The sequence below is a fragment of the Gopherus evgoodei genome, chromosome 1, assembly GCF_007399415.2.
Source record: "Gopherus evgoodei ecotype Sinaloan lineage chromosome 1, rGopEvg1_v1.p, whole genome shotgun sequence".
In the NCBI taxonomy this organism is placed as follows: domain Eukaryota; kingdom Metazoa; phylum Chordata; order Testudines; family Testudinidae; genus Gopherus; species Gopherus evgoodei.
In genome coordinates this window covers 334993232-335015221 of record NC_044322.1, presented here as the reverse complement: position 1 = coordinate 335015221, position 21990 = coordinate 334993232, and the positions used below count along the sequence as shown (strand labels likewise).

Here is a 21990-nt window from a genome sequence, read left to right as displayed (position 1 = left end):
TTCTCTCTTATCCCATCTCACCCTGTCCCCTTTGCTCTATGAAATGACACTAGTGTGAAACTGGCACAAAGTAGGAGTGAACTAAACTCTATACCAATACTCTACATGACGGTTTAATGCTTGAATTTTGCAGATACTATATTTGCTATTTGTCACTGGTAAAGAGCCACAGTTGTACAAACCATTGCATACAGTACCTAGCTAGATCTTTCCCTGTCTCACTCACTCTCATTCTGTAGTATGATATGCTGTTTAACTCACTATGCTATTTGTAAAGTGGAATTTAATCCTATTTATTCATTTCACTTACAGAAAGCAAGTAAATATTCCTAACTGACTACAAATTGAAAACTTGAAATTTGTTTGTTGGACATTAAATCCTATAATTCTAATCATGGTGGTATTCTAGGAGAAGTGTAATATTTATTACTGATTAAAGTAGAATAACAGTGATTAATGTCCATTATTAAGGAATAAACCACTTCAGGTTGTGCACTTACTGTGTTCTGACCACATGTATGAGGTGCAAAAGGCACAATATGAAATTGAAAGCTTTCTTCCCTGAGGAAGACTTTAAATGTGGGATTTCATTTGGTGTTGACTTCAATAAAATGAAATTGTGTTTACTGTTTGCCTCATCTTGAGACCACATTGGCTCTAATGACAGAAAGCATTAGTAATAAATTACTACTGGGAAATCTAGATACCTCAGACTGAGCATCCCATCTGGTAGATGGTTGTAGAAGATAACAGGCCTGTTCCAAACTATATATTCTCTGGCACAATTCATAGTGTCATGAATACTGAAAAATGCAAGACATTTTTTCTATATGCTAAGTCAGTGTGTATAGATAAATAAGAAATACAGTCTCTCAGTAAAGGTCCCATTTACATTACACACAACAGCAATTTTCTTCAGTTCCAACTCTCATGTTAGGCTGGCTGAGCTACTAAGTATTATACCTAGATTCAAACAACGTACTGTAGCATAAAGGCCAAATTTGCTACTGTAGTAAATGGATACAACCTCAATTAAAAATAATGGGACTTGTGCCTTCTTATTCCAGGGCTGAAATTGGGCTCTTGGTATCTGAATCTTTAAAAAAGTACCAATGTTGTTGCTTTTATGAATTACTTATATTACAATAATGCATAGAGGCTTTAATAAGATCTTATTGAGCTATGCATCGTACAACCATATCAAACAAAGTCATGCATCCGACAAAGTGGGTATTCCCCCACGAAAGCTCATGCTCCAATACATCTGTTAGTCTATAAGGTGCCACAGGACTCTTTGCTGCTTTTACACATCAAACAATGGTAATCTTTATCCCTCACGGGTCAATGTCTAGGATTATGACAAGACATAACCGTGAATAAACAGACAGGGGTGGGATGGGGGCAATTGTATTAAGGAGTTAGTTCCAGATAACCACCTGCCTTGCTGGTGTCAAATAGTGATTTGTAGGCATCCTGGCACCTGGTTCAGATACATTCACACAGGGAAGTTTTTATAACATATCCAGAGTTGGGCAATATTGAGTGCTTTTGAAAATTCCACACTAAAGAATTACATATATGCTGAGTGTCAAAGGCCCCACTTGCCTACAGTGAGAAAAGCAGAGGACTCCAAGAGACTTTTCTGTGCAGATCTCACTTACCTGGAAAGTGCTCCTATACTATGGCTTTGGGTGCTATACAAGACAGGTACCCCACAGATAAGTAGAAGGAAGGAGACAATCAGATCAAGCCACTGATGGGCTCAATAACCATTGTTAAACTTGATTTTTTGTGTAGTAAAGATGGGACCTTTGACCATTTCAGAGTGTTTTTTTTACGTACCATAAAAAGTTGGTGCATAATTTAGTAGATTTTTTTTGTTAAAGAATCTGTTTCACTTTGAATAAAAATAACGAGAAGAAAATATAACTCAACAGTATGGTGAGAATGAGAGCCAAGATTACACTATGCTTTCTAGCTCCACTGAGGTCTGCAACCTTATACAAAAACAACAAATCGCAAGGAACATTTTAATTTTGTTGTCATTGATAATTTTCTGTTACCTTTGTTATGCTAGCATTCAGCTGGATAGATCCAGGCAGGGCAGTGTGCATTTTAGTCATCTACTGAATTCAAAGGTCATGATGTATGAGCAATACAATCACCCAGTCACAAAGCAGTTCAATGATTTTTTTCAAAAAATTCATACCAGGAGCTGTGAGCTATATTGCTATTGAATACAACCCTTTTCCACTTGAAAGTTTTCACATAAAATGGAAAAAATAAAACCACTTGCGAGAGTGTGGGTATCATATACAGTGCTCTTCACTTTCCCTGGGGATTACAAGCCTTCAACTGTTTCTTGTGTTCCACACCTCTGCAATTGAACTGATTATCATGGGATAAACACAATGCCCATCCCCATTCTTACCCACATCCCCTCCCCCTTCCCCTCCTCCAGTTTTTTCCTTTTGCATAATCTTGCAAGTGAGTAATTCAGTATATCAAGATCATTTAAAGCAATCTCCAAGGTGTCTACACAGCATTCCATTACAGGAACTCACACCTTCATTTAGTAGTTCCCCCCTCCCCCCCAGTGGGTTTTTAACTGTATAATGTGGAAATTACATTTAGTTTGCCAATAATTTTCGGAGTCAATGTATATGGATATCAGTAAATGAGTGAAAGCGAAACATTTCCGTAATCCTAATGTCAGCAACCAGGTATTTATTTAACAGGCATTTTTTTTCTCAATGACAATGTATGCACTTAAAATGGCACTGAGCACTTAAAATCTTCAGAGCACTTGGCAGACATGAATACTTGTAACACTACCGTGAGGTGTCATGTAGTAACCTTACTGTGTTACCACAGGTTTCATCTTGACTCCTGCAGAAAAGATGCAGTCCCTATAGTCAAGTAAGTATTATGTCCTTTTAACAGATGGTTGCAAGGAAAGTCAATGTCAAAATCAAAATTAGAACTCAGGCATTGTAATGCTATGCTGGTGACACAGGTCCATTAGCAAACATTGGAAGTTTGCTGGCATGTATGCCATAGGGTTAATTTTGTCCCATCCAGTGGAAGGAGGAGGATATGGGGGCATGTGAAATATCCTGCTATTAGGATAATCTTTGATGACAAAAATTTGATGGAGTAAGAAGGCGGTGCTAGGCATCAGTGGTAGGGGGTTGTACATTCTCTGTTCATATATCAGGGGGTAGCAGTGCTAGTCTGTAGCCACAAAAACAACAAGGAATCCGGTGGCACCTTAAAGACTAACAGATTTATTTGGGCATAAACTTTCGTGGGTAAAAAACCCACTTCTTCAGATGCATAGAATGGTAATTTTCACTCCACGCATCTGAATAAGTGGGTTTTTTACCCATGAAAGCTTATGCCCAAATAAATTTGTTAGTCTTTAAGGGGCCACCAGACTACTTGTTGTCTCTGTTATTGGAAGTGTTGCTTCAAAAGTAGTCATCCTTTGGCTGTGTGGCTGAGTGGGTGTCAAAGGGTTATGTGAAGGTAAATGGTATCCTCAGAAAGTAGGGGCACTGTATACAAACGAAGCGGGGAAGATGTGCTATGAATATTGATAAGTCTTGTTATATTCACTCTCTAAACTTTTAACTTCTGCCTTTGCAGCTGTTAATGGTGTTAAGATCAGCATAAAGATCTTATCAGATCCTCTGCATGAATTCAGTATGTGGTCCACGCTCATTTGATTTAATTGACCATTAATAAAGAAGACGTCTGACAGGGAAGAAAAGATTTTGCTTTTGGCTCTGAAGGGAGGAAAAAGCTCTGCTATGTCTTTTTTAAAAAAAAATACCCATCAATGAAAGAATATTTCAAAGTCTTAGAAATTAGATGGCCCATGTGATTTGAAACTGTGAGCATCACAAGCTGAAATCCTTTGTGAGCATGATGATGGTTGTTTGGTACAGAAAAAATCACCAAGGCTATGGAAACAAAAAACAGTTATTGCAACACATGTCTACATTCAAGGCTGTAGGCCTCCTTTACATTCTAAAAACTGATGACAACTTTGCCTAACATGAAAAGGATTTCAGAGCTGTGTTTAACCTTTCAAGACTGTTTGAGCAATTTACTAGAATGTTTAACTTTCAAAGATTGTGCTTTTTAAAAGCACTGGTAAGGGAATGTAAGCTGATATTGATTCACCAACTCAAATCCAAGGCCTAAGTGAAACTCAGGAAATGAAAAGGCAGAGTGAGAATCATAGAGGAATATCTGAAGCTAGAAACACAATTGGAGTAAGCCAAAGTTTCACACTGCGAACACACTTACCCAGTGTTAACAGGTCATACCTGTCATGGCTGGCTGATTTTTGTCAATAATGAAGATGAGTGGTCAGGGACATAATTTATACCCAGTGTGGTCTCAAATACTCATTCTGCCATCTGGTAATCTGAATAGCAGTAGCTAACATGTTTTTGATGTATCCACAGAACAGAGCTATTTTTCACTTGGACTTGACCAAGTAGGCTTTTAAGATAGAAAATGAGTGGACATTAGATGCAGGATTAATAATAGCCAAATCTGTTGTTTTATAAACATATAATTTGCATAACAAGGCTACGAAGAGAGAACTTCAGGGAAAATCAGCACATTTCAGGTTTATATGCAGAGTGATCAAAGCCCAGATTTCTCTTATTGTGCTCTATTTACAGTTTTGTCAGTTTGACTTAAAAGTGGCCCAAATCAAACCCTGTTTCTTCCCTCGCAAGTATTTCCCAACTGCCTCCTTCTCTATTCCAGTCAACACCTCCTCCCCTAGTCAATCGAGCCTGCAACTTTGTGGTTATTTTGCTCCTTATATACAAATTCTGCTGCCTTGTCCTCCTCGGTATCTTTAAGATCTATCCTTTCCTTCCTCTCTGCAGAACTAAATCTTTCATTCAGGCCCTCATTATATCCAGCCTTGACCACTGCAACATCCTCCTCTTGGGGCTCTCTAAAATCCATATTGCCCCACTCCAGTCCATACACAAAATTGCAATGAAAATCATCTTCCTTCACTGTCATTTTTACCATGCCACTCTCCTCTGTGAATTCTTCATGGGCTCCCCATCTTCTGTCACATTGAATGCTTCCTGTCACAACCTTTCAAGGTTGAGAGAGCTTTGCCTTTCCCTCCTTATGAGTTGATTTTGCTTAATTTCCTTTCCTTTTCCCTTCCAATGGCATCTCCCTCAGTGTCTCATATAAACATTTCCATTCCCTCCCTATAAAATTAAAATGATGATAGTCCTTCTCTGTGCCCATCCCCACACTGTTTGTCTTGTCTGTTTAGATTGTAAGCTGTTTGGGGGCAGAGACTGTCTATTACTTTGGGGCCCTGATCTAGGTTGGGGCCTTGAGACACTACTTTATACAAGTTACAAATACTGCTAATACTACTTGTTCCTGGAATTGTTTCCCCTGTATAAGTGCACATCCTGGAATGATATTATTGCATTAGCAGTGCTTCTCTTCATTTGCTAGCTAATGCAGAAGGGGTGGAGGGGTCTATGGACAAGGTCTTTTTAAAAGAGTTTTGTATTTCTGGCTGTGCTAAGCAACCCCTTGTCTTTGTGTTTAGTGAAGGTCCTTGTACTTTGTGAGGGGAAGGAAAAGGACCCTGTCTGTTCCTTGCTCACACATGCATGGTAGGGCTTCTTGACCCAATATGCACCTGTACAGAGCCAGTCACAATATTTGAACTTCACATAAATTCCTTTAAAGCAGTCCCCTGATTTTTATACTGTATGTTTGGCAAGAATACTCTACAATGATGAGTGTCCTAGGAAAAGGAAAAAAGCAGAAGAAAGAAATATGGCCCTGAATATTTACCTATGGGTAACTATTTCAGAGTAGTCCAAAGGAAAGTACTGTGGAGATTATTATTTTTTCCAAGGTAGCTGAGCCTAAGAGTTGGAATTTGGAAGTAAAGGGAATTAGCTCCTCTGAACTTCACTCTCTATGTTAGAATGCTTTTAATCCATTGGATTTTAGTATATTGTTAAGTCTCTTTGGTAAAAATGAGCTAAAACATGCATTCTGTTAACCAGCTAAGGTTGCTTAACTACGAAGTGTCTCAGCATTCTCTTCAGTTTGGGAATCTACTGGGATTAACTAACTCGAGTGCTATTATTAAGTTATTAATCATATCAGACTTCCTTCTATACCTGTCAATTGTTCAAAATAAGTGTCGTTATTCTTTTTCACATACAAAGTGTCAAAGTTTTTAAGTGGCAGATAAGAATGAAAAAAATATGGATTTTGTGTATGTGTATAATTTTCAGTTCTGCACATTTTCCACATTACAGACCAAATTCTCAGCATGTATAATCACCTTAACTCCAGGCAAGTGAAGGAAGATATGCCAATTAACACCAGCTGAGAATCTGGCCCTGAATTTCATGTACAGTATAGCTGACAAATGCTGGGATGAGTTGTATAAATGAAAAACATAGATTTGCAGGAGAAATGTACTCATCTACCTCCTCTGCCTCACTGTAAGATTTGGCCTAGTTGCAACAGTATCACTTCCACTATGTTTTCTTGCGATTAACGTATTTATTTTCATTCTTGTTGCAGGAGGGACTATGGCTAAAGTATGGTTAAAAGATGAAAAAAAATGAAACATTTATAAATGAAGTTGTAAATGGAAAGGAAATATGTGTCAAATACAAATTTTCCAAGTAAGTACATGAAAGGAAGATCAATTGTTTTCAGCAGCCCATTGCCATTGTAAAGCGTATAGTGATGGTGCGGAAAGAGAAGTACACTCTGGTGCTTCTCTGGGCTTCACTGGGTCTTATAATTCATTTGGGTTTTTCAGAATTACCAAGGCCCTGATTCTGTGAAGTACTTAAGCGTGTGCTTAATTCTATTCCCGTTCAGCAGAGCACTTGAGTATATGCTTAACTTTTGACTTTAACAAGCTGTAAACACACACTTAGATGCAAGATCTATTTCCAAACAAACAAACTGCAATAAAGCACTCATAGTGCATGCATCAGAGTCCTGGCTGGATGTCCTCCAAGTCTATTTGACCATCACAGAACCAGATTGTGACACATGGCCAGAAAGGGTTAAGCAGCTTGCAGGCTAAATGACCCAGAGTCAACCTTTAGAGATATGTCAGAAAAGTATGTAAATAGTATTCAGGACCATTCCATGTTAGGTAGGCTAGAACTTTGAAATGCAAACCTGTATTGTTAGAGAATTAGAGGTCATACTAATTGTATATGTTTACTTATATCTTGTTAGATGTTAGCCATGTAATCAGACAGGGTGTATTCCTATAGCAATTGATTCAGAGATCAAAAGGAAATATTAACATTTAGATGAATCTTGGGTAAAATAATGTCATTGTCTATATGTCTCTTTAAAGTTTGTAATAAACTGCTTAATGGATAAATTGCCTGATGTTACTCCATACAGTAATTACTGGTGATGTTTAGGAAATAGGTTACGTCAAAAGCCTGTTGTACACCCACGGCTGCATAGTCAAGAGGCTGCTAGAAAACTGTATAAAAAGACTCCTGGGTCCTGATCCTCTCATCTTAGATCTACTTGATGCTTTATGCAGAGAACTTGAGTCGTAAGACTGAGATCTCCAGTCCCATCTGGATCACCCTGGATATGAACATTAGACTATAACCTATGGACTAATTCTGAAAGAACTCTTTGCAATTACCAAGCTCACCATCTCTACTGTGAAACTGATCTCAAAACTGTACTCATGTCTGTGTATATGCAGATCTTTTAACCAATACTCTTGCTTTCTTTTCTTTTTTAATAAATTTTAGTTTAGTTAGTAAGACCTGGCTGTAAGCATGTATTTAAATAAGATATGAAATGTTCATTAACTTGGGAGGTAATATGTCCAATCCTTTGGGATTGGAAGAACTTCCTTCTATGATGAATAAGATTTTCAGTAATCCTCATCATATCTGACTTATCTGGGTGGAAGCCCAAGGCTGGGTTGCCTTAAGGGAATTGTGTTTTGGCTTCTGGGTAACCAGTTAGGTATTGTAGAAACTGTTTTGTGCTGGCTTGGTCAATCTAAGTATTGGGATATCCACCAGCTTTGGAGATTGTCTGCCCCATTCTTTGCAGTTTGCTCTAATTGAGTAACCTTGGTGTGGCCCCCCTGGGGCCCCAGTCGCACAGACAGAGAAGGTGGGTAGCTTTGTATCCATCTTTTCTTCAAATATCAAATCCAAAAGAGGTGGCTCAGGTAAAAAACAAGTTCATTTGAATTCATTTATCTAACAACATCAAAGACAGCAGATTTTAACTTAAATGAAAGCCCCTTCCCAAAATCTGAAGGGTTCATAAAGGAGCTCATTGATTCTTTGTGCATAATGGTGAAATTTCAGTGTCCAAACTGACAAAACCCCAGTAATAATATTACCCATCTCCTGTATTGCACTCTTCATCAGTAGACCTCACAACACTTACACAGAAAGTATTCATTATTATCCCCCTTTTACAGATGGGGAAACTGAAGTGCAGAGAGATGAAATGGCTTGCCTAATGTTACTCGAAAGGCCAGCGGGAGAGCTGGGACTAGAACCCAGCTCTGCTGAATCAGTGCAATGCTCTGCCCATTAGGCAATACTACCATCGCTCCCCACTTGCCTCTCTAGGAATCTTACAGGTCATCTCTGGTCCACCTTGGACCTTGTCTTTGGTTTAGATGTCAGTATCAAGGTTATCCCAATCCAGCCACTATGTTGGACAAACCAGCATCTCATTAAGGCCGTGGTCAGAGCTCTCTTAATTCCCAGGCAATCATGACCCTGATTTGACCAAAAAAACACTTACACTGCATCAACTTCCAAAGGGTGCTAAAGGACAACAGCAATCCGCTCAGCACATGAGTCAAGGATCTAGTGAGTCACACTCATTATAAACTAGTCTCAGCCTTTGTCACACTGGCCCCCAAAAGGTCCCTTCCTCCCCATTGCCTACACAAAACTCCTCTCAGGAACAAAAGACCATCCCAAACCGTCTTCCAACTACCCCCAAACCCTATTCAGACAAAGATTCCACTGCACACACAAGTATCCCCTGGGGAAAGGATGAGAGAGAGAACAAAGCACATGAGACAGATTAAAGTCATGTTGCTTAATGCACTAGTGGAAGAAACTCATATAGCATTGTGATGAGGCCAGGATAAGAAACTATTTAGAATAGAATAAAATTAATGTTAAGCATTTTTTTTGCTGAATTACGATCTCAGTTCCTAGTGGACTAACTGTTATATAGTTTACTTTTTGACCTAAAAATAAACTATAACTTTTCGTATGTGGAGGCTATTATTTTGTTGACATGTTTCATTAAGTATCACAATTCTGGAGGAGAGACATGCTGCATATTAAAGAAAATACATTGTTTCTGAGATGCAAAAATAGTTTTCTTTAGTGCGTTTTAGTTTACCCTAGAAATCTTTTTGGTTAATGAGAAGTGAGGTAGTTTTCCTATTATATGCATAATCAATGTGGGATTGCCATTATATGTACTAGTTGAGCTCAAAACTACATTAAACATTTTTCTTCAAATTTCTAACTTGATCTACTGAGTCGTATTACTCTGGTTTTGGTCAGCTTAGTTAATCAGATGCAGGCCTACGTGACATAACATAATGTGTTTTGTTCTTTATTCATTGTAGTCGCCCGCTGTATGTACAATATGTAGCAAATTAAAAAGAAACATTTGCAATTGAAAATGTCATATAATCAATTACCTATTTTCTAGAACTGGACAAAAAACTGGAATTTCTCAAGATTCAGCTAATATGCTCGTAAACTTTAGAGAAGGGCTCAAGATGCAAAGTTCAGATCTACAAAGATCCGGGAATGTTTATAATTCAGGTATTGTCCAGGTCCACCTTTAGTAAGATACATTTGGTTTAAATGAAATATTATATTCCGTGAAGCTTTCTCTAGTTTGTGTAGGGTCTAGGCCAGAAGGTGGTATTTGTGTTATGTTTTGAGGCAATGCTGGGTGTAGTAGGGTCAACTCTAAAAAACTAGACTGTCAGGGAATGCAGTAATTGGCAGGACAAATGAGCAAGGAGCAGGTTGGATAGCAGAAAGATAAATACAAATTGCATACTGCATTAACTGAAGCTTATTATTTAAAAAAAATATTTCAACATATCCAGCAAAGATAACCTAACTGAGTTTAGGAATTTAATAATAATCACTCTGCTACACATCTGTGTTTTACATGTTTATCCAAAGTTTCCAAACTTCTTTGGTCTGGAAATCAAATTTAGAGTCTTGAAATGATGCAGCTTCCTTCTGAGTTTTCCAGTATTGCTTGGAGGCGGAATCTTTTACTGTGAATCCTAACTTTGTTAAATGAGGCCAGTAATATGACCAAATGACTATACTTATGGAGTTGTCTAAATAAATACAAACTTTCCTGTCAAGATTTTTCCTTGCCAGTACTCTGGATTTTCAGTCTGTGCCCACAGGGTATACAGTATGTACTAAACCACATATAATAAAGGGTCAGACCTGTGGAGTCCTTTTCAAAATACAATTAACATTTTCCCCAGACAGAGGTTTTTCTCTTCCCCTAGGTTCTGCATAATCCACTTCTAAAGGGAAAACCCAGGATATTATTTCTCTAAACAAAATGGTCCTTTCCAAGGGTTCCTTTCCCCTCCCTATGTTCTTAAACAGCTCTGTTTTCAGCTCCTTTCACTTAACAATGTGTAACTAATATAAACCACACCCACTTAGTGTGGCATTCTGTCCTTGTCTAGTGGTGGCTGAACAAAACATAGAGGTTGATGAGCCTGCTACAGCTGTGGCTAACAGAGGGGAGGCTTTTAGCTCAGGGAATAGTGGCTCATGCTTTAAGATTCAGAGATACCAGACTTGGTCCATACTGCCAACAACCCACCTGCGCACCTGACATTGCACTAATGCTGTCTCTCCGCACAAGATCTGAGACAAAGTATTTCTTAAACTTAGGGTTTCCTTCCTCAGCTTCCAGACCTAGGTTGGCATCTCAGGTCTTTCTTCTAAGTAAAACCAAGGTGTGAGACAACATTCCATAATATCCTGAACCTTATGGAATGAACCTTAATATTACAGTTAAATCTTACTCAATGAGGGTTAACACTCTTGGGGTACATTGCATTGAAATTCAATTGTGTACGTGTTCTTGTGGCATTGTATATTCCTTCTCCAGTAGGGAGGAGGATGCTAACATATATACTTTATTATCAACCCTTTGAAGGCACCCCCTTGGAATGGTGCACATATACTAGTTCAAACTGGATTTTCTGGGGACACTAACAGCCAAGGTAGAGTTGCCATCCCTCCTGGTTTTACCAGAAGTCTCCTGGAATTGGGCACTATCTCCCGGAGACTACTGAAGCCAAACTGGGAGATTTTAGGGAACTATGGCCAATGGGAGTTGCGAGGATTATGCCTACAGGCAGGGGCAGCATGCAGAGCCCCCCGCCCCAGGGGCTGCAGGGACATGCCGGCTGCTTCCAAGAGTGGCATGGGGGTAGGGCAGGCAGGAAGCCTGCCTTAGCCCCGCTGCAATGCCGACCAGGAGCAACCCCTCACCACCTCTCACGTCCCAGCCCTGAGCCCCCCTCCCAGAGCCAGCACCCCAACCCCCTCCAACACCCCAACCTTCTGTCCTGGCCCTGAGCCCCATCCTGCACCCAAACTTCCTCCTAGAGCCTGCACCCCCTCCTGCACCCCAACCCCCTGCCCCAGGCTCAGCCTGGAGCCCCCTCCCACACTCTGAACCCCTTGGCCCCAGCCCGAGCCTGCACCCCAAACTCCTGTCCCAGCCCAGTGAAAGTGAATGAGGTGGAGGAAAGTGAGTGATGGAGGGAGGGAGATGGAGTGAGTGGGTGGGGCCTCAGGGAAGGGGTGGCGCAGGGGCAGAGCAAGAGTGTTTGGGTTTGTGTGTTTAGACAGTTAGAAACCCTAGACAAAGGGTTTTTGGAAAAAACAACCTGATTTTAAACTGGCTCAGGGCCTTCTTCCTGTCCCATCAAACAGACAAGTCCTCTGCTCCATTGAGGGCCTCAATCCTTAGCATAGGGCTGGAAGGACTGAGCCTACTGAGGCCTCGTAAGACTGAGTGTTTGTTCTGAGCTGAAGCTGTGATGAATTTATAACCATGAGTAATCTCCCTTTGGGTGACAGTTTGAAGGACTGCTCCTGCCAGAATTCCCATTAGGGTAGGGGTCAGCAACCTTTTGGAAGTGATGTGCCAAGTCTTCATTTATTCACTCTAATTTAAGGTTTCGCATGCTGGTAATACATTTTAACCTTTGTAGAAGGTCTCTTTCTATAAGTCTATAATGTATAAATAAACTATTGTTGTATGTAAAGTAAATAATGTTTTTAAAATGTTTAAGAAGATTCTTTTAAAACTAAATTAAAATGCAGAGCCCCCTGAACCAGTGGCCTGGACCCGAGCGGTGTGAGTGCCACTGAAAATCAGCTCGCGTGCCGCCTTTGGCACCCTTGCCATAGGTTGCCTACCCCTGCATTAGGGTTATTAACAGGCATGTAGGTTCTTTTATTGTTTTTGATGTTTTCTCTGTAAAGCATTCTACTTTAAGAATAGAGTAGGCTTGCACAAGAAGTGCTGTGGGATACTTTATACCTGTAGCAATTATACATGTTAACCGTCCCTAAAGAGAAAGCAAGCAGGTTCTGCTTGGGCAGCCTATTTCTGCTGGGGATAACAAAGTGTAGACAGGGAACTGAGCTGCCTGAAAATATGGTAGTCAGAAGGGAGAAGGACACATGTCTCCACCAGGAGAGGCAACTCACTGAGAAAGTCTGAGAGTGGTTGCCCTTACTAGAGCACTGAAGGGAAATACTGGTGCAGTTGCTATGACACAGGGCACAATGCAAACAAAACTGAGCAGAGTTTACTTCCCTGTCCTCCAGGAGATTCTCATCCCTTCTTGCCTCCGCTGTATGAACAGATGTCACAACTCACTCCTTTGTCATTCATCCTTCTCTCTCCCCCGGGAGTATAAAATGCACAGTGAATAGGACTCACAATGTAAGTCTGATACTAGAGAAGACCTGCTGGTGTAAATTCGTTAGGGACCAGTGGATACCAATTCTGCCACTCAGTCTCTATGATTTCTTAAAAACTGAGAAGAGAAATAGTGACAATAAAAAAGAAGGGCTATCTTGTTCAAATACTAGATAATGTGACAAAAGACAGACACCAGTACTGTAGCTAGAATGTGTGATTTGTGTGGGTGTGTCACTTTCTAAAAGATGAATTAAGCTCCGGATTGTGGAAAAAATTTCTGCATGTCTCAAATGTCATGTCATGAAAACGGTAATTTGGCTGTGAAAACACCATCAGTTATGAAGTTGCACAAGGTTTTGCAGTTGAAACAATTTTGCATGAGAAAAGGGCCCATTTTTGAGAAAAATGATGGTGTAAGTACAGAAACTTCACAAAAGGGGAATCAACAGCTCACGTATTGAAGAACAATCTGAATAGTTTGTCTCATATCTCTGAATGGAGAGCTTCCTGGCAGAACATAATGCACCTCTTGTTTTTAATAGTAAGTAACCAAATCATATTTATTACTTACATAATACTGTTTTATTATGACTAATAAAATAAGGTTATGACTAACTTGAATTATGATTAAAGAGATTACACAGAACTGAGGAAAAACAGATTTTGTGCATTAGAAGTTATAAAGGAATATTTATCTAACCTCTTTTCACTGCTACAACTTAATTTAGTATGCCAGAGACATTATATAACTCTAGTTTGCACTTAGGTGGCTCAGAGGTTTAATGGTTCTCACAGGGTACAGTTACTGATGAACATATTGTTTTTAAAATTGAGTACTCATCCCTGCCTCATCACTAACATATCTTTTTTTTAACCAAGCTTTGTTATGCTAAACGAAGGATACAATTTCCACCATTCTCTGCCCTCTTAAAATTCTTTGGACAGTTAATTATTTTGTCACATTTATGTCAGTCTTACATCTTTTAACCTGATTTGTAAGCAATATGCCATGTTTTACTGGGAAATTATGTGTATTTTATGCAAGGGTTGATGACATCTACATTATCTAGAACCTTGTTAATTTGCATTAACGATGGGGGAGAACCATAGTGAATTAAACAATGCTGCAAATTAACTAATGAATGAACAATGAAAAAGCAGTGTAATTAATCAAATATGTTTAGTTTATTTTGACAATTGTAGATCAGCTTTATTTATATTATTTGCTAAGTGCTGACAACTTTTGATGGTGTACCTAACAATAAAGACAATTACTACACTGAGGAGTTTACATTGAAGAAGACAGCCTATGATGGGGCTTAAGCCTCATCACGTGTAAAGCAAGGGAGAGACCCTCATTAGTTATACTCTGTAACTGGAAGGTGATTAAATTATTGTTTTCTGGCCAGAGGAGGAGGAGCTAGAGTTCAGTAGAGGGGAGAGCCAGGTGAGAAGAACTATTAGGGAGAGTTCCTTCTCCCTGGGAAGGGCTGGGAGGAAGGTCCAGTAGTTTGGGATTGGCTGGGACCAGGAAGCAGAGCTACAGGAGCATGGTTAACTCTGTGGTGGTGCCCTAAACTGGAGAGGAGCCTTGAGCTAGTGTTTATGAGGACCAGGGAATGAGAAACAAGTCCTAGAGGGGCAAAGTATCTTTTTTTATTTGGAGCTGAACCACAGGAGGGAATCAAACTGTTCTGTGACTTGGCTGGAGGGCTGAAACACAGAAGATGTGCTAAATCAGTCGGAGAAGAGACAGGCAAAGACTGACCATTTCTGCTGAGGAAATGGCCACCAAAGGTCATGTGAGAGGCAAAGTCTTCTGCACAGCCATGTCTGGGCATGAGGGAGGCACCCTAGAGGTAAGCACATGTGTTTGCACTATCACAGAGAAGACAGGCTACAGTGGGAAATACAAGGGAGGGAATAATCTGTGATTCTTTTTTATCTTACCTCTTGTGTGGCTATTATAGTACTCAGAAAATAATAGTTTAGATTTTCCTGGTAAAAATTCTGTGAAAATTAAGTCTCTGTGCTATGAAGAAGATGGACAGAATTTTGTACAGATTATAAAGTGTTGGGGGGTAAGTGAAATTCACATCAGTGAGGTATTGGTGTATGATACCTTTCATTCAGAAACATATCAAGGAATCATTTTGTCTATTACTTTTTAACCTTTGAATTGTAGGGGAATTTAGGTGGGTAGGTCTAACCCCACAGTAGGAATTTGACTAGGAAAACCACTTGCGAACATAGTTGTGGAATGTTTAATGGCCACAGTGGTCAGGACTTAGGTTCAATGTCTTATCCCAAAGGCAGCAACGCAATGTCCTCTAAAACCACAAAGTGCAAAGTGCCACGTTTTGCTCATTAGCAATACTTCCTGCAGGCTTTAATGGCCTTGGTTTTCCTTTGAAATCACTTATCCAGTACTGAGCAGCCTTGTCCCTGCTAAATGTATGCAATTTGACAAGGTCACAGCTCAAAGTGAAATGACTGTTGGCTGTGTAATATTGGTGGTGGAAAAGAAGAGGAGCGTAGGGGTGGGTAAGCAAATGGAAAAACACAATTTTTATTTTTTTAGAAAACATCAGTGAATTCATGAACAATGGAGTAAGTGTATGGATTTTGCTTTTGTCAGAATTGGCAAAAATGATAGTACCTGTGACATATATTGCAACCCCCACAATATCATTGGAGACCAAATTGTGTTAAATTTTGTGAATGATTTGTATCACTGTGGACCAGGAATTATATGCAACTCTGGGAACCAGAAACAATGGGGAGTGACTAAGGCTAATAACTTAGGTTGTAAACACCACCAGGAAGGTATCACCTTGCATATATTAGTTAAAATTGGGTTTTCCATGGACCAACAGACAAAGAGCTTTTTGATATAAAAAGGCTGGATTTAAACTGACTGGGAACCTTACTTCTGATACAGCAAATGGACAGGACCTTGTTGAAGGATTGGAAATACTGTGCCCTAGTAGCACCGCATAAGATTGATGGGTGACTACTGGTATATTTAGGGTGTGTGTTAAATCTGCTTGTTGGGTTTTTTTTATTTGGTTTGTTTTCTATTATGTTTTCTCTGTAATGCTTTTACCTTAGAAAGAACTGTGTGGTAACTCATAACCTGCTGACAATACACTGTTCATAGACCTTGGAGTAGCAGACTGATTTGCTGGTGATATCATAGCATAAGGCAGGGATCTATGCAGGCTTAAAAAACCCCAGCCAGAAGGAAGTGGGACAAGGATCCCTCCCAGAGACAGGTGATGGCTGGAGATCTGAGACCTGACTGGGCACTCCTGGAGTGGACAATGGCACAGTTATCTGAAACTGAAAATGATACATCAACAAAATGGCCCTATTACATCTCTGTTGTTGTGGAAGCAGCCATTCAACCATGAGAGGCAGTAGATAACTGAATCAACCTAATTTATAGTATTATGGCAGGCACTACTGATGAAAATGACAATGAACAAACAATTCATCCACTGCCATGTTTCCTTGTGCTCGGTAGGAAAATGGAGAAAATGTTCATAAAGTGTGTATGTGGGGGGAAAACATAACTGGTATGGAAAGAAATGTTAATTTTAACCCTGTAGTGGGTATTGAAAACAACAGGAAAATCTATTATGCTAAAGTGTGTGAAGGTGCCCCCATATATTGGTGGTTCCCAAACTGTGGTCCATGAATCACTGTGTTCTACAAAGCATGTGCTGATGGTGTGTGGAGAGCAAGCTGGTTATATGTGCTGGTCACGTCTACAGTCATCAGGCTCCTCTTTGCACAGAAGAGCATTGGCTGGTTTTAATTGCATGGTGGAAATGAGGAGGAGACAGCAGCTCTACACTCCAAATAATCCAAATAATTTCTTCTAGGTATGGAAGATGAATTTTCATACCTGATTCAAGCCTTACACAGCATTGCTGCTCTGTCCTTGCAGCCCAGAGAACAACGACAAAGGGAAAGTTTCTTTCCCAATTTTAAAAGGTTCTACCTTCCCATTGGCTCTTTTGGTCAGGTGCCTATTCCTTTTCTTTTACTGTGGGCTTGTTAACCTTTTACAGGTAAAGCAAGCAGAGAACTGACCAAGAGGGATTTTACAGCTAACTGGCTGGCTGGGTGTCCATCAAAGGTGCCTTTGATGTATCACAACATGTAAATGTTTTCTTGATATTACTTTCCTGTCTAATTAACTGCTATTATTGCTATAAGGACATTATGCAAATATGAGAAGTTCTGTGCAAGCACAGTTGTCCAGGGGATTTGTTCATGAAACAATATCTCTATTAAGATGTTGTCCACACTATGAAAAAGTTAGAGAATCTTGGCCTTCAATTAAACGGAGAAGAAATGGTCAGCAATAAGAGGGCATTCATTAGAACTGTTAAAAGTTGAGTTCTAACCACTTAATATGGATTATGTTGGCCCTTTAATGTGCCACTTAATAAAAACTGAGTAGTTTAGTGTGGGAAATACAACGGTATGTCACTCACCCATAAAGCAACTTGAAAGCAATAGGAATGTAGGGCATAACAGTGTGAATGCAGAAAGCAAAATAGCATATACTGTAAACCTGCTACCTCACTAAAGATTGTAAATAGGTGTAGTGGAAGTGTGATTACAATGGCACCAATCACATTATCTTTACTTTAGTCCTGCTTCCTTGAAGCTTGACATACATGCTGTTCCACTCTGTGGTGCTGTGTGTATACTGAGTGCTGCTGTTAGACACTCAATGGTGTTATAGCACTGGGGATAGGACAATTCAGTGGCTGACACCCTATTTGTTCCCAAATCTTAGGATTAAAGGTCCCTCTCTCCTCACTTTGTGAAGGATCACATTCTGAGCCTCCCTGCAATGTCCCCTCATGACCAGGGCTGCCCAGATGATTCAGGGGGCCTGGGGCAAAGCAATTTTAGGGGCCCTTTCCATAAAAAAAAATGCAATACTGTACAATACTATATTCTCATGGGGGCCCCTGCGGAGCCCAGCACCAATTGTCCCACTTGCAAATTGCCCCACCGGCGGCCCTGGGAAAAATAAACCTTCTGCATCTTGGCACAAACCCAGTTTTGAGAAAACTTCTTTACAAGGTATCACTGGTTCTCAGCATCAGCTAGTGCTGAAAGGCACTAAAAATCATTAAAAGGGTTGGACAAATATTTTCCGTCAAAACTTTTTCTGGATTGAAAACTAGGGTTTTTTAAAAAGCAGAAAAAAATCAGACAATTTCTGCTTTCGTTCAAAATTTGTTGTGGTTTTTTTAAATTGAAAAGCTGAAATTAGTCTGCCAAAACCTGAATATGATTTGGGGTTTCAGAAGTGTGTGGCCAAATATTTGCTGCTTGCTGTGTTTGATTGTCTAAAGAAACAATAAAAAAAATTCTGCTAAAAAAAAATCCAAAACTTTTGAACCACCTCAGCTTGTGACCAAATGCCTGAGCCCATCCAGTCAGAGATTTTTCCAGGTTTCTGATACTCTGCTGGCTTCCTTGACTTATATCTGTCTCTATAACTTTGGGTACATTTAGGTTAGAACATAAGAACAGCCATACTGGGTCAAAGCAAAGGTCCATCCAACCGAGTATCCTGGCTACTGACAATGGCCAGTGCCAAGTGCCCCAGATGGAGTAAACCTAACAAGTAATGATCAAGTGATCTCTCTCCTGCCATCTATCTCTACCCCCTGACAAACAGAGGCTAGGCACACCATTCCTTATCCATCCTGATAATAGCCATTAATGGACTTAACCTCCATGCACTTATCTGTTTCCTAGAGACTGGCTCCATGGGGTCCCTCACAAACTGGAGATGGTTACTGTGGGTTTGCCTTTAGTATAGCTTTTGAACATACTCCACAAACTGGGCATTTGAGCTTGTTGCAGAATCTGGGATGAGCCTATGTTGTGAAAACTGAAATGCTCAAAATAGCACATGCATGTGAATGGACACAGAGTGCTAAAATTAAATTAACACAGGGGTTCTCAAACTGGGAGTCAGAACCCCTCAGGGGATCACGAGGTTATTACTGGGGGGCACGAGCTGTCAGCCTCCACCTCAAACCCCACTTTGCCTCCAGCATTTATAATAGTGTTAAATATATTAAAAAGTGTTTTTAATTTAACATAGGAACATAAGAATGGCCGTACTGGGTCAGACCAAAGGTCCATCTAGCCCAGTATCTGTCTACCTACAGTGGCCAATGCCAGGTGCCCCAGAGGGAGTGAAGCTAACAGGCAATGATCAAGTGATCTCTCTCCTGCCATCCATCTCCATCCTCTGATGAACAGAGGCTAGGGACACCATTCTTTACCCTTCCTGGCTAATTCCCATTTATGGATTTAGCCACCATGAATTTATCCAGTTCCCTTTTAAACATTGTTATAGTCCCAGCCTTCACAACCGCCTCAGGTAAGGAGTTCCACAAGTTGACTGTGTGCTGTGTGAAGAAGAACTTCCTTTTATTTGTTTTAAACCTGCTATCTATTAATTTCATTTGATGACCCCTAGTTCTTGTATTATGAGAATAAGTAAATAACGTTTCCTTATCCACTTTCCCAACATCACTCATGATATTATATCTCTAGCATATCCTCCCTTAATCTCCTCTTTTCCAAGCTGAAGAGGCCTAGCCTCTTTAATCTTTCCTCATATGGGACCCTCTCCAAACCCCTAATCATTTTAGTTGCCCTTTTCTGAACCTTTTCTAGTGCTAGAATATCTTTTTTGAGGTGAGGAGACCACACCTGTACACAGTATTCGAGACGTGGGCATACCATGGATTTATTTAAGGGCAAAAAAGATATTCTCAGTCTTATTCTCTATCCCCTTTTTAATGATTCCTAACATCTTGTTTGCTTTTTTGACCGCCTCTGCACACTGCGTGGACATCTTCAGAGAACTATCCACGATGACACCAAGATCTTTTTCCTGACTCATTGTAGCTAAATTAGCCTCCATCATATTGTATATATAGTTGGGGTTATTTTTTTCCAATGTGCATCACTTTACATTTATCCACATTAAATTTCATTTGCCATTTTGTTGCCCAATCACTTAGTTTTGTGAGATCTTTCTGAAGTTCTTCACAATCTGCTTTGGTATTAACTATCTTGAGTAGTTTAGTATCATCTGCAAACTTTACCACCTCACTGTTTACCCCTTTCTCCAAATCATTTATGAATAAATTGAATAGGATTGGTCCTAGGACTGACCCTTGGGGAACACCACTAGTTACCCTTCTCCATTCTGAGAACTTATCATTAATTCCTACCCTTTGTTCCTCATCTTTTAGCCAGTTCTCAATCCATGAAAGAACCTTCCCTTTTATCCCAGGACAGCTTAATTTACATAAGAGCCTTTGGTGAGGGACCTTGTCAAAGGCTTTCTGGAAATCTAAGTACACTATGTCCACTGGATCCCCCTTGTCCACATGTTTGTTGACCCCTTCAAAGAACTTTAATAGATTAGTCAGACACGATTTCCCTTTACAGAAACCATGTTGACTATTGCTCAACAGTTTGTTTTTCTATGCGTCTGACAATTTTATTCTTAACTATTGCTTCGACTAATTTGCCCCGTACCGATGTTAGATTTACCAGTCTGTAATTGCCGGGATCACCTCTAGAGCCCTTTTTAAATATTGGCATTACATTAGCTAACTTCCAGTCATTGGGTACCCAAACCGATTTAAAGGACAGGTTACAAACCTTAGTTAATAGTTCCGCAACTTCATATCTGAGTTCTTTCAGAACTCTTGGGTGAATGCCATCTGGTCCCAGTGACTTGTTAAAGTTGAGTTTATCAATTAATTCCAAAACCTCCTCTAGTGACACTTCAATCGGTGACAGTTCCTCAGATTTGTCACCTACAAAAGCCAGTTCAGGTTTGGGAATCTCCCTAACATCCTCAGTCGTGAAGACTGAAGCAAAGAATCCATTTAGTTTCTCCTTAATGATTTTGTCATCTTTAAGCACACCTTTTGTATTTTGATCGTCAAGGGGCCCCACTGGTTGTTTAGCAGGCTTGCTGCTTCTGATGTACTTAAAAAGCATTTTGTTATTACCTTTGGAGTTTTTGGCTAGGTGTTCTTCAAACTCCTCTTAGGCTTTTCTTATTACACTCTTGCACTTAAGCTGGCAGTGTTTGTGCTCCTTTCTATTTGCCTCACTAGGATTTGACTTCCACTTTTTAAAGGAAGTCTTTTTATCTCTCACTGCTTCTTTTACATGGTTGTTAAGCCACGGTGGCTCTTTTTTAGTTCTTTTACTGTGTTTCTTAATTTGGGGTATACATTGAAGTTGGGCCTCTATTATAGTGTCTTTAAAAAGGGCCCATGCAATTTATAAGGGGGGGGTCATACTCAGAGGTTTGCTATGTGAAAGGGGTCACCAGTATCCAAATTTGAGAACCACTGAATTAACCCCTCTGAAGCCTCAGGGAATGCAGGCGAGGGAGGGGTCTCCATTGGTAGGGTTGGGAAGGATATTGCTCTTCTCATGTGATCCCTCCTCCAGTGGCTAATTTTAAATGAAGCTACCCTCCCCTGACATGAATCTCCCTATGGCACTCAAATTAAATATAGACTATAATTTGGCATTTGAGAAGTGGAAGGGATGGTAGCGCGAATAGAAAAGCTAACAGCTTGGCTCTTCTGCAAGCCTCAAACTGCTGAATGAGCGTTAGGGTAGGGAAGGCTGTGCCTCCCAAACACCCTGGCCCTGCTCCCTATCCAACCCTCACCCACTTCCTGCCTCCCGACTGCTTGCCCCCCTCAGAATCCCTGACCCATCCTGCTCCTTGTCCCCTCACCATCCCCCAGAGACCCCCCCCAATCACCACTCCGGGATCCCACCCCTGCTCCCTGTCCTTTGACTGCCCCAAGCCCTATCCCCTCCCCAACCCCGCTGAGTCCTGAC

The 21990-nt window shown here is 40.3% G+C and overlaps 1 long non-coding RNA gene across 1 annotated transcript; it reads right to left on the bottom strand.

Moving 5' to 3' along the window:
• Positions 1-7355: 7355 nt before the first annotated feature.
• On the bottom strand, positions 7356-20310 carry LOC115647537. The gene is made up of 3 exons (XR_003999345.1): positions 20300-20310; positions 17249-17252; positions 7356-7436 (listed from the first exon to the last, which is right to left on the bottom strand). It is a non-coding gene; the product is annotated as an uncharacterized LOC115647537 (long non-coding RNA).
• Positions 20311-21990: the final 1680 nt, after the last annotated feature.